Source organism: Magnolia sinica, chromosome 16 (assembly GCF_029962835.1).
Source record: "Magnolia sinica isolate HGM2019 chromosome 16, MsV1, whole genome shotgun sequence".
NCBI lineage: Eukaryota > Viridiplantae > Streptophyta > Magnoliopsida > Magnoliales > Magnoliaceae > Magnolia > Magnolia sinica.
In genome coordinates, this window is record NC_080588.1 from 3,196,995 (window position 1) to 3,211,062 (window position 14,068).

Here is a 14,068-nt window from a genome sequence, read left to right on the forward strand (position 1 = left end):
ATATGTTTGATCAATCGAAAGCCTAACCTCAATTGATCGATCGAAGTTGGTCAAGTTCTACAACACAATCCAATTTCACAACTTTTTAGGCTCTTTTCTATTTTCTTTAGTTTTAATGGGTTTCCCTCACATATGGTTTGAATCCAAGACATCCATTGATGTCCACAACATCACATTTAAGAAAATCAAAGGATTACTCAGATCTGTATCATCCAAGGCCTACCATCATTGTATGGCATGATTCTTCATTACTATTATCTATTGCCCGTTGTAGATAATTCAATGATCAGATTACTCTAAAGTTCGGGGCCCTCTTCAAAAATTCTCATAGATTAAAATAATAAACATGAAGTCATGATAGGAATCAATCATTCAACCTTACCCTCCATCGAGAGTGCCTCTACCAACGTGCTAAGTGACTTATTTTATTATTAATTATAAAATTTAAAATTTTAATTTGATTAATCTTGAATTTTATATGGCTCAAAAATCTAGGGATGTTATATATTGTACCTAGCTTGATCATAGCTTTTTGCAATCCAACCGTACTCATTCACGTAGCCCCACAGTAGATATTCCAAATGGTACCAATTTGGGATTTAGGGACTTTCAACCTAAAGGTTGTGATAGTCTCACTTATTTACCTCTTTAAGGACTTTCAACCCAAGGAACTCAATCACCTCACTTATTTTTCTTGTATTTTATATTCAATTTATATCATATTTATAGATCCTAATGACCAAGCCCATTTTTAATAATTAAAATTTTAAATCAACATCAAGGTTTCAAAACCATTCCAAATGTACACCATTAATGAGTCTAATAAATCGCTCAATGAAATCTAATGAAAAAAAAGAGTAAAATATTAGTTATTCCTTTTATAAAGTCCACATGTGTTGACATGAACTATTATTGGTCCTAATCATAAAGTCTCATTTTGTGTCCTCTTTGAGTCCAATCCTATATTTAATTTTCTCATGAATTCCACCACAATCGACAATTAAAAACTTTGCTCAACCTTGGCCGTGATTAGAAGGTTTATTTATCAATACCTAGATGAACTAGAGTAGAACAATTCATCCAACGGTTGTAAGCATACAATAGCTTCAGCATTATACATTTTATCATAAAGAGATATGTAACACCATTTACTTAATAATATTTTTAAGCCGTCCAAGGGTCCCAAATCTGGTCATATTTCTAGACCGATTGATGATCCACAAATGGGCTAGATTTAAGGGTCATTTATAGTAAAACGAATTTTGTATCCCAACTAAAAGTTCAACAATTAGTCCACTAAATAGGCTTATTTAAGGAAATACATAATAGTCGAGCAACAAACCATCAATAAACTAATTTGTGGTCCTCAAATGATCTAAAGTGTGAGTCTCAGATGATCCAAAATGTGGACTTTTCAAAAGGTCCAGCAATGGCTCAGATTTGGGCATTAAAATGGTCCATAAACTAGTCAAATTTTGGATATTATATGGATCTAGTAAGAACTAGATTTTTGGATAGTGAAACAATACACAAATGGAACACATTTTTGACATTATAAAGATCCAACACTAGACCCAAAATGTGGACTTTTAAATAATATAATTGATGGCTAAATAGTAGGCATGTGTGGTCGAAAGTAGACAATTCTCTGGGACATTTGACAATCCAAACGTGGACAACTTGTTGTCCTTTTGTGTGAGTAAAAAATTGTCTGTTTGTTGGGTGGTTCCATGGTTGAAAAATGGTTAGCTATGATCTGGCATGCTAGATCAGGACGAGGTATTCCTTGCTCAAAATCTAATATGTGAAAAGTTTAATAAAAGATCTAGACCATTTAAAAATGAATCTTGTTTGTGAGTTTCCTATTATAAGTTTCAGATCAAATTATTAATCAGATAAATATATCCATCAGTTTTTTATTTTATTTTTATGAACGGTGACCATAGTTCTAATTTATTATACTATATCATTTTACTAGATAAATTTTCGATTCTCAATGACCCATGGAAAGAAAGATCTAGATGGACGGTATAAATCCCTTCTTAAACCTGACACGTGTTGGGAATTTTGGATACAAAACTCTATCTTAATCAATCATCAATGCAGAACCTCCTCCAACCAAAACATGGTGGATTTTTTGTCCAAATAGTCCTGTATTGTGACGTGGTCGTGGTAGAAGCCCGTATGGACCAAGCTCAAGCTTTTGTAGCCCTGAAATCACTTTTCATTTTTTTAGAGACTGAAAATGTCCATATACCACAATTGCCCCTCATATGGACGACTCTCATCTCAAGAAGAGAAATGCCCTATTAAAAAGGGACGTGGCCCCACTAAAAGCTAAAATCTGGCTCACCCATTGACCAATCCGATCCTTTCATTTTAATCAAACAGTCGTGAACCTAAAGGTGAATTTTTTTTACAACTTTTGTTTGAAGTTCTTTGTGGCTCATGGCTACATTAACATTCTGTGTTAATTCTGAACTGTTTTCTCCTGCGTGGTTCATCAATGATGAGTTTTTACTTTAAATTTGGGTCATTGACATGAAATTAAAACTCCTTCCATGTGGAAGCGACGAATTTGCTTCAATACAACCTAGTAGGCTTCACATAAAAATGTGGATGGGTTAAAAACGTAGAGGTCAAGCCGCGCAAGACCATTTGGTTGTTTTTCTTTTCTTTTTTCTTTTTCTTTTTCATGTCCTAGGACCACACGAAGCCAAAGCTTCTACAACAATTGGTACTTATATGACCGGAGTCCACATTCTATGGACAATGACAAAAATCTTTGGTCAAGCTTCGGTAAAGTTTAAACCACTCTCTGACGAAAAAAAGGTTTTCTTTGAAGTTTTTCATTTAAAATCTTCAAATTGGAAGCTATGCTGAGCAAAGGAAAGTTTTTTGTATTTCTTTATTTTGTCTTTATTGGTGGACATGAATGGTGAGAGTTTGTGAAAAAGAAGAGGGTTCGGTAGGAGTTTGTGAAAGGAATGAGGGTGTGGTAGTTTCTTTATAGATGTTATAAGGAATGGTGGGAGTTTATGAAAGGGAGGAGAGTGTGGGGGTCCCCTTTTTTGGTGTATGAATGGTGGGACTACATGAATCGTGAATATTCACTGCCGACCATTGATATTCACTACGAACCGTAGATATTAACAATGGCCCACTAATATTCACTTTGGACTGTAGATAATATTAGCGAGCCACTGTTAATATTTGCAGTCCACGGTGAATATCAGTAGAATTCACTATGGATCGTGAATATTAACACTAGCCCGCTGATATTCACTGTAATATCGGCGGTTCATAGTGAATATCAATGGAATTCACTAATTCACTATGGACTATGGATATTTACACTGGCCAACTGATACTCAATGCGGACCACGGATAATATCAACGGTCCGCTGTTAATATATATGGTCTATAGTGAATATCAGTAGAATTCACTATGGATCGCTGATATTAATAAAGGGTCGTTGATATTATCCGCAGTCTGCAGTAAATATCTGCAATCCCTATCAATATATGCGATTCATAGTGAATATCAATGATCCTCTGTTAATATCCGTTGATATTCATTATGGATTGCAGATAATATCAACGGTCCCCTATTAAGATTGGCGATCCACAGTAAATATCAGTAGTCCTCTGTCAATACCAACGGACCTCTGTTAATATCAACGGTCCTCTGTAAATATGATTATTTCTTAATATAATACTTTATCTTTTATATACTACAAACTCCTCTTACGAGGCGAGGGAACTTGGCCCTTGCTTAGAATATTCTAATATAAGGGTTATCATTAAGTGTTCAGTATAATTTCTATATACTTTAAGAGATAAATTCAACAAGCTCCCTACCAGAAGGGATATGTTTAGAATAACCTAATTCAGGTATCTGCTTGAATTTTAATGAAGGAGGATGGAGGGTAAATGAATCATTGCTCTACTACCTGATGCAGAGGCACCTCAGTGACCTCTACTTTGACTTCGATGGCACCATTCTTCAATTTAGGGATATGGACTTTACCTTGATTATGGGTTTGAAGTGGGGAATACCAAATGAATCAAAGCAGATCGGTCAAAGATCGTCAAGAAGAAAGAGTATTAGAGATAAATTTTTCAAGAATCGGTCTCGCATTATAAAGAATGATTTGTTGAAGACATTTCGATCTCTCGGAGGAAGGAGTACCAATGTGATGCGATTGATTTACAGTTGGTGATGTTGATATACGTAAAGAATTTACTTCTTTGATTGCCCAAAAAGAATGTATGCATAAAAAGTATATAGATTTAACAAATAATTAGGATGCATTTGATAATCACCCATCGAGGAGAGTGGGGTACTAGATCTTGAAATAATTAATGACTATTGTAATTAAGTAACACCTTTCGAACTCGTATAACTTCCGTGGATGCCCACATACCCTATAAGTAATAAATAAATAAACTATGAATATCTATAAAATATTATACCATTATAACATGCTTTATTTTAATATTCCTTTTTTACCTCATTCAATAGGTTTAGGCATATGAGTTCATCTCCAGCCTATGTTACCCAAAGGGCTGGGCCACCAGACAGAGTCTGATCAAATTTTCATGATTTCTAAATTGGAAGGCAATTAAGGTGGGAAAATATACGGTTCTAACAAAAGTTTTTATAGATGCGAATGTAAGTTGAAATATCACCTCAAACTTGATTTGTTCGTATTGTATATCAGTGTCGCTATCAATGCATACATATTGTTGTAGATTATTGGTGAACTTATCCCCAGAGTGGATGAAGAAAATATTATCACTCTTTTATAAAAAAGGAAGAGGTCGAGAAGAGAAGTGGTGAAGGAGAGGAGTATGAGAAAGATGGTTAACGAGATGAAGGCGGGTGAGAGGAAGAATAAGAATGATGATAAAGAGCCACTATCAAACTTGGATAGTTGAATTAGAGAGTCAGGGGAGGACAACAGGGGGAGAGAAGAATAAACTCTTGGTTGAAGATGTTATCGAAAATTTTAAAGGAATTGAAAAATGAGAAAATATGCTTGCACAATGAAGTAAACTTTCTATGGGCCGAGGTAAAGTTGTTGAAAGTATTTAAAATTTCAATTGTTATCATGTACAAGTTTTGTTGGTTGCGATGTAACCAATATATGTAATGCTCATGTGTAGTGTACATCTCATGTCAGCAGGTGTCATTGTGCAGGTCCAGGAAAGGACCCAACCCACCACAAGCCTATATAGACTTGTTAAGAAGGTTCAACCTCAGGGAATATGAAATTGTTAAGGTGACCTATGTTGTTGGCACTCGTGTTTAGCTAAAATAGCTATAAGAGAATGTATGGGTTGATGACAAGATAAATTTTTTGTACGAAAGTCTTTTAAGTACTTCATTTTATATTATATATGTTTACCAATAATTCGGGACTTCCACAATACATTGATCTGTATATGAATTTTTTTTACTGATCGACGTCTAAAATATCCTAATGTGTATATTCAGGAATACATGTATGTAACGGCATTGTTCAGGGTAATGTTCATTTATTGATATGCATGTTTAATTTATATTGAAATCAATCTAACCTATAATCTTTTGATTTATTCGCAACAGTAACTTTTTAAGGACAATATTGAGCTATTACAGTAATATGGTGCCAGACTCCATGTTTATATAGCTAGAGATGACATCCTGAAGGATTTTAACCCTCAGGTTTTGACTATTATTAGTAGAGAATGCTTTCAAAAGAAGATATGAAAATTTGATTGTGTAAGTTTATCATTCAACTTTTACATGATTTACTTGACTTGGTGTTATATGTCGCATTTGATTTAGATGTACTTATAATTATACTTATGTGTTTATAGGTATACTTCCACACAATGTCCCAAATTAGCACCGGGTCTTGATTATCGTGCACTCATAAAAAGATTGGCTCAATTACTCAATAACATTCATACTAGATAAGAGAGGAAATACAATGAGTTTATAATTGGCTTCACGGAGGAGTTAAAATGATTGTTGCATCAATGTAATATGAGCAATAATCATTAGAAAGTCAGATGGCTTTTCAAAATAGTAAGCAGAATCCCAAAACAAACTGGTGGAAGTAAATGTGAAGTCTTCATGATGAAATACATCGACTTCCTATATAACAACCGGGAAATCATATTCAACTGATTAGATTCTTATGAAATCTTTCTCGGTCTAATTCGCTATTGCTTATTGACCATGTCATAAATAATATTTACTTATAAATTGACCTGCAGAACAAAGTCACTATTTTAGAGAGACCTTATCTTTTAACTGTTTTCAACAATTTAGAAAGACTTAAAGACAAATAACCAAACTGGTTGAGGTCGAAAAGGAGGAAGAAGAGATAAGATTTATAAATTCAAGACCCTCAAATAGGACGTAAATCACACATAGATACTCATTCCGAAAGATGAAGCTAAAATGCAGTGATATATAGTGCATTCACTTTTTATTCAATAATTTTTTTTATTTAATCGAAAAATGTATGCATGGGTGTTATAAGATGACATGACGCGACAATGTACTTTTTTTTGTAAATGTACAATGTAATGCGTACTTATGGCTAATTTTTTAAAGTAATGTTGAACAAGTTAGATTTCATCATATTGCAAAGTATATGATTCATGTTCTCATTTATTAAATTGCAAAGTGTATGGATTGTACTGTAAATCACCGATATTAACAAAGGGCAATTGATATTCACTATGGATTATTGAAATTAACAGAGGGTCACTGATATTAATTGTGGATCGTTGATATTAACAGAGGACCACTGATATTCACTGTGGATCACGGATATTAACAGAGGACCATTGATATTCATCGTGGATCGTAGATAATATCAACGGTCCTTTATTAATATCAGCGATCCACAGTAAATATCAGTTGTCCTCTATTAATATTAGTAATCCATAGTGAATATCAGTGGTCCTCTATTAATATCGACAATCCACAATGAATATCAGCGGTCCTCTGTTAATATTCCTCCATTACATATTCTTCCCTTACAACATTCTCACATTCCCTCATTTCAATATTCTTCTATTTTAGCATTCCTCCATTCTCTCATTTTAACATTCTTCTATTTCAATTGTTACACCATTTTAACATCCATTATACTAATCGTTACATTCATCCATTACACTCATGAAAAGAATTATTAAATTAATAATAAAGTAATTACAACACTTATATATACATTTCATACATTTGGCCCACCACAAGTCTGAACTTCATCGGAGATTAATTGGAGTTTTTTGTCGTTGCTTGGAGAGTGGACTCCGGCCATACAACTACCAACTGTCGCATAAGCTTTCGCTTCATGTGGTCAGTTTCAACACCAGTCAAGGGTTCGAGTATCCATAGGTGGTGAAATCCCACTATGGCATGAGTGTGTGTCAAAAAAAAAAATAATAATAAAGAAATGACCAAATGACCTCGTGCGGCTTGGACACCATGTTTTTATCCTATTCACATCTTATATAGGGCCCACTAAGTTGTCCTAAAGCAAATCCATCCCTTCCACATGTAAGGGACTTTAATTTCATATCGTCAGCCCAAGTTTGATAACAAAACACATCACAGATGGATCACACAAGAGAAAACATTCAAAATGGATGGATCAAATTGGATAAGGAGTGGGCCACAGAAATTCAAACAGAAAACTTTTTTAAAAATAGTCCATCATTTGGTCTCACGGTTGTCCCATTAAAATGGACGGGTTAGATCAGACAGGGGTGGGTTGAATCCTTGTTTTTGTTGGGGCCCACATCCCTTGTCAAAAAATCTCTCCTTTCAAGATGGGCGCTCACCGTAGTAGGAGCAATTGTGGCAGAGGAGCAGTTGAGGCCCATTGGATTGTTGTGAAACAAATCTAGTTCATTCACATGTAAAGGGTTTTAATTTCACGTCATCAGCCCAAGCTTGAGGGCAAAACTTATCATATATCGACTACATAAAAGAAAGCAGTTAAGAATTAACAAACAACGACAGTATGGTTATTGGCAATAGAGAAATTCAAATAGAAAACTGAGAAAACGCTCCCTTAGGTTCATGACTATCTAATTAAAATGAACGGATTAGATCGGCAAAGGGGCATGTCAAATTTCAATTTTTGAAGGCCAGGTTACTTTTAAAAATGACCTTTCATTTTTGTCATGCTAGAGCCCATTGTATAAGAAGTGGCATAGGGGCATTTTTGTCCTCCAAAAAACTAAAAAATAATTTTAAGATTACAAGACCTTAAGTCTGTTTAGCACAGGCTTTTTCTACAGCCATCCGTACAAAAAATGTAAATAGAGCCGTTGGAAGTAACGTTGGGATTTCGAAATTAAGTTGGGCCCACAGCGTGTGGCACGTGACTTCTGGACGCAGCTTCGGTGGATCCGGGGATCCACCAAGGTGGGTGGTTCCCTGATGGTGGGGCCCACCTTGATGTATATGTCTTATATCCACGTCGTCCATCCGTTTTGCCATCTCAGTTTAGAGCATGACCCAAAAAATGAAGCATCCAAATCTCAGATCGACCACACCACAGGAAACAGTAGAGCTGGATTATGGTAAAGCCATGACTTTAGATACACGTGGCATTGTTTTTTATCAATCCAGACCGTTCATATAGTGGGTCCACTCATAGATAGACGTTTTTAAAAAAAAAATGGAAATCACACCTATCAGAAATTCTACCCCTTCATCAGAAGTTGCTTTGGACGTCAATGATCAAATTCATAGGATCATATGATATATGCTTATATTTAAATATTGTCCATCCATAGTAGGGCCCACATGATGGGAGGTGATGCTGACATGGCTCAAGCATATTACCGTTCAACTTGGAAATTTACAAGCATTGCTACAAAGAGAGCTGCTTGACCGTACACGTGTCCTTTAGTGTTACCAGAGCTGTTGATCTAATGGGCCACAACCCAAAAGCAGTCATTGCATTTTGCCCATTGAATGTTGCACTGCTCATTACCTTGATCAACGGTTGCTCATTTTTAGTTGATCTTCGTGGTGGGGCCCACCGTTACGTGGGGTTTATATTTGCATCTTTTCTATCAGGCCCAGAGTCGGGCCCAGCTATTCAAGACCATGTGCTCTACCTGATTTCAGGCCTAATAAACAAATGGGCTTGGGTCAGGTAGGCCCATTGACAGCCCTCCATCAACCATGTTACATACTTGCCGTATATGTAGGGTGGAGATCAAAGAGAACGGAGTAGATCCATGTATGCTGGACATGGTCCACATTTACGGTAGAGATTTACAGGCCGAAACACGTGGCCAAGGATCCCTGCGAGCTCAAGTTCACTTTCATCTAGTGAGCATTTAGGCGGTCCATCTAGAGTGCCATGTCATCTATGGTTCACAGTCTACAAACCATTAGATAGGCAGGTGTAGGGAGGGGATGATAGAATGGACGGCTATAAAAAAAAAAAAAAAAAAAAAGAATAATTTGGGGATGTCCAAGCATGTATCTGATGGTTACATGAGCCGATCGATAACGTGTGTATGTGTGTAATAAACATAGAATTAGAATTTATTAAGATGTCTAACGTGACAAGATTCAGATACTCTGAAGAGAGCATAGGCCTGTCGTAGACTTAAAAAATACTCTATGCTTAGTTGATATGGGCAACAACATATGAAGTATGAAGTCTATCTAGATCCAATAAAACATATATTTAAGACATTCATACCTGAATCTTGTAAAGGAGTTAAAAAGAGAGAGTTTTTAATGGTGGGGAGTTCAATCACCATAGTTCAAATAGTCTGCATAGAGCATACACCTTGGTAAACTTAGAAAATACTTTATGCTTAGTTGATACGGGCAATAGCATGTGAAGGCCCACATATGAAGTCTATCTAAACGGAATGAAACTTATATCGAAGACATTCATATCCAAATCTTGCTAAGGGTTTGAAAAGAGAAAGTTAATGTTTTTAATGGTGGGGAGTTCAATCACCATAGTTTCCCATGGTATAGTCCACTTGAGATTTGGATGTACTTCTTTCATGGGCTCATAAACTAAAACAGTCTGACAAAATAGGAGGATGGTGTGGATACAGGATATGTACATCAAAGGGTGCTCTAGAGAATTGGATTTGCTTCTTTTTTGGGCTCATAAACTAAAGTGGTGGAGCAAAAGGGATGGACAGTCTGCATATAGAATACCATACATCAAGGTGGGCCCCACGGTAAGGGCCACAACATCTTGGGTGAGGCAAGGCCGCACCTAATCCTCTCCTGTTGTATGGAGGGGACGAGCGAATGAAAGGCCAGAAGAAAAACACATTATAGTGGGCCTCAGCCCAAGCACACATCCATCTAGTTAGTGATTTGGGGATGTCCATCTAGTGTGCCATGCTATCAAAGGCCCACAGTCTATAAACCATTAGATAGTGATGTACAGTGGGTGGCAGACAATTTCATGGCTGAGATGGACCAGAAAAGGCCTGATTGGAAGTGGAAGTGGTCCGGATCGTACAAACATTAAAAAGAACATATCTCGCAAACTGGAATGAGTTTATCTAACGTGACATATATGATTTTGGGGCAGGAGGAGCTACTTTAGCCACCCAACCCGCTATGCCGGGTGGCCCACGCCAAATTTGCGAAATACCATCATATCAACTGCTCAATTCCTATTTTAATTTCATTTTTACTATTTATAGTAAGTTTTAGTTTGAGTATAATTCTTCTTCCGTTGAGCCTTTAGGAGTTGCACAGAAGTGCTTAGGGGAACATCATGATTCGACCAAATAGAACGCTATATTTGACCAAAAACCATGCGCACTAGTAGGAATCATGGCCATCTATAAATAATAATATTACTAATTATAGTAAGTCGTGATTTATAGGAGTTTTAGTTGGAGTTTAATTTCGAAACTTCTTCGATGGCTTAGTATCCCTATTTAAAGGGGTGTAAACTCATTTATCCAGTCCACAATCAATTTATGAATTTTGTAAAATATTATTTCTATTTTCTTGCTTTTTCATTGTGGATTCCAGCAGTCTTTGTGAGAAGTATAGAGAAGCTTCGTAGATTCAAAGTAGTAATCCTTAAGGAAAATGGTGTTCGATCTCATCATGTTCATCCCTGCATCCAATGGGCAGGTAGGATGAATATATATATGGGATGAGAGAATGGACAGCTAGGAAAAATAGGAAAAAAAAAAAATGAGGGCGAGAGAATGGTGATATGCATCTAAAATCTGAACCGTTCATGTGAAAAAGCACCTCGTGAAACCCCCGGGGACCAAGTTTTACTTTGATCTAAAACTTTTATGGGCCATGAAAAACGAAAACAATTTCCTCCCTTGATTTGCATTTCTCTTTGCTATGGCCCACCGTAAATTCAATCAGGTGGACCACACCACCAGAAAACAGTAGTGATTGAATGTCCACCATTACGAACCTCCTACCCCACTGTAATGTTTATTTGACATCCATACTGTTCTTTCGGTTATACAAACCTGGATGAATATATATATATATATATATATAAATATATATATATATATATATATATATATATATATATATATATATATATATATATATATATGGGAAAAATTCAAAAAACTGTAAAAAAAATATAAGAAACTGAGGAGAACTTTTCTAAGTTAATAGATAACACCATAGTTTTCCATGGTATGGGCCACCTGAGATATGAATTAGATTCTTTTTTTGGGCTCATAAACTAAAATGGTCTGGCAAAATAGAGAGATAATGCGGGTATAGAATACATGTGTTAGGGTGGGCCACAAAGATTTGGATAGGCTTTTTTTAGGCTCATAAGCTAAAATGGTGGATCAAAACGGATAAATAGTGTGACCATAGAATACATAGATCAAGGTGGGTCCCATGGTAAGGCTGCACTGTCTTGGGTGAGAATGAGCCCCACCTAATTTGACCCTCAACAGAAGGATAGCAGAAAAATACAGAATAGTGGGAGCCCAAGCACACATCCATCTAGTTAGTAATATGGGGATCTCCATCCAGTGTGCCATGCTATCAATGGCTCACAGTCTATAAACCATTAGGTGGGGATGAGAGAATGGACGGCTAGGAAAAATAACAAAAAAAAAAAAATGGAGATGAGAGCCCAAGCACACACCCATCTAGTTAGTAATTTGGGGATGTCCTACTGCGCCATGATACCAATGGCCCACACTCTATAAACCATTAGATGGGCGGGTGGGGATGAGAGAATGGTTGGCTAAGAAAAATAATTTTTTTTAAAAATAGAGAATGAGAAAATGGACGGCTAAAAAAATAGAAAAAAATAAAAATAAAAATTGAGGATGAGAATGTGGACGGCTAGGGAAAAAAATTGAAGATGAACATAGGAAAAAAATAAATTGTCAAGAATGGGATTCGAACCCATGCCCTTTCGGACCAGTACCTGAAACTGGCGCCTTAGACCAACTCGGCCATCTTGACTTTTATGTATATAATTTCTCTAAAATATATATTATTAATTAAGTAAACTCTCCGACCATGTTTTTTCCCTCGCCTAAGTTACAGTATTCGGATCTTCTGGCTTAAGAATCGAGCTCGGCTCAGCACTTTTCGTATGGGGTCCACCTTAACGTGGAGCAGATATCCAATCCGTCCATCGTATAATTACACCCACCTATTTTATACATGGATCCCAAAATCTAGACCAATCCAAAACTCAAGCGAGCCACACCACATGAACAGTTGGCTCAGGATGCAAACAATTAAAACCTGTGTGGGGTCCATCTTTTTTTTTTTATTATGTACCATCCAATCCTTTAATAATATGATCCTGTTAGTAAGTAACAACATTGCTACTGGTTGGTGTTAGTGGGCCCAACGATGATGTATATATTTATTCCGAGCTGTCCATCCATTTTTCTATCTCAATTTATGGCATAATCCCAAAAATGCATAAGATCCAAATTTAAAGTGGACCACACCACATGAAAATAGTGGTGATTAAACGGATTAAAAGCCCATCAATGAAAATTCTTATGCACAGTTTACCTGCCATCCAACCGATTGATTAGGTCATAGATACTTGGAGAAGGTAAAACACAAATATCTTGATCCAAAACTGATATTGGCCTAAGGTATTTTTTAATGGCGGGCTTTCCAGCAATTTTTCTTATGACATGGTCCACTTGATATTTGGATCTAACTCATTTTTTGGATTATACAATACATTCAACTGGAAAAATAGATGAACAGCTTGAATTAAACACATACATCTTTGTTGGGCCAGACTAGTACCAACAATCTGCTAGGTGGCTGATGGCCGTCACAATATGTAATCCACAGCGTAGGACAACGTCCCAACCAATACTAGGTCAACTAGATGTGGGCCTACCTTGACATGTATGTAAAATCCACTCCAACCATAATGGGTCAAGATGATAATTTAGGGGTATTGCTTCAACATCAGCCACATCCATAATTCTAGTAAGCCACATGAGTGGAAACCATGTAGAGAACACCTACTATCAAAATCACTTCACTTGGTGTGATCCACATACATTAGGTATGGGTCTAATGTTTGGTCTACATGTATTAACCTCCACAAGCCAATTAATGGACGGAATAGATTTCACATAAACGTCATATTGGGCCCCCGTAAAAATTCAATAGTAGGCTTCTCCTCTCCCACTGTTTTCCTGACTTCATAAACATAAAAGGGAAAAAGAAATACTCAAAGCCATTGCAAACCCATTGTAATTTCAGTCACAACAGACCATAAAAGACCAAGAAAAATATTCCTTTAAAAATCAACTATATTAAATTCAGTTTATGAATTAAAGGCACACAGTAAAATCTCCCATCTCACTACAGGCTTCACCTCTTAGCCCTAGCTAAGAGGTTTAGCCACACATGATATGGGCTAAATTCCAATTAAAAAGAAGAAGAAGAAGAAGAAAAAGAGGAAGAAGGAGAACCGGGTCAGCTCCCACGTCCAGCAGCAGACCTGCTCCAGCGCTGATCTCCTCTCTCTTTCCCTCTCAACCAAGCCGTTTACAGCAGCCCCTGTCTAAC

The 14,068-nt window shown here is 36.5% G+C and overlaps 1 non-coding gene across 1 annotated transcript; it reads right to left on the reverse strand.

Annotated features, from left to right (window-relative positions):
* Positions 1-12,397: 12,397 nt before the first annotated feature.
* On the reverse strand, positions 12,398-12,478 carry TRNAL-CAG (transfer RNA leucine (anticodon CAG)). Its single transcript has one exon. It is a non-coding gene; the product is annotated as a tRNA-Leu (tRNA).
* Positions 12,479-14,068: the final 1,590 nt, after the last annotated feature.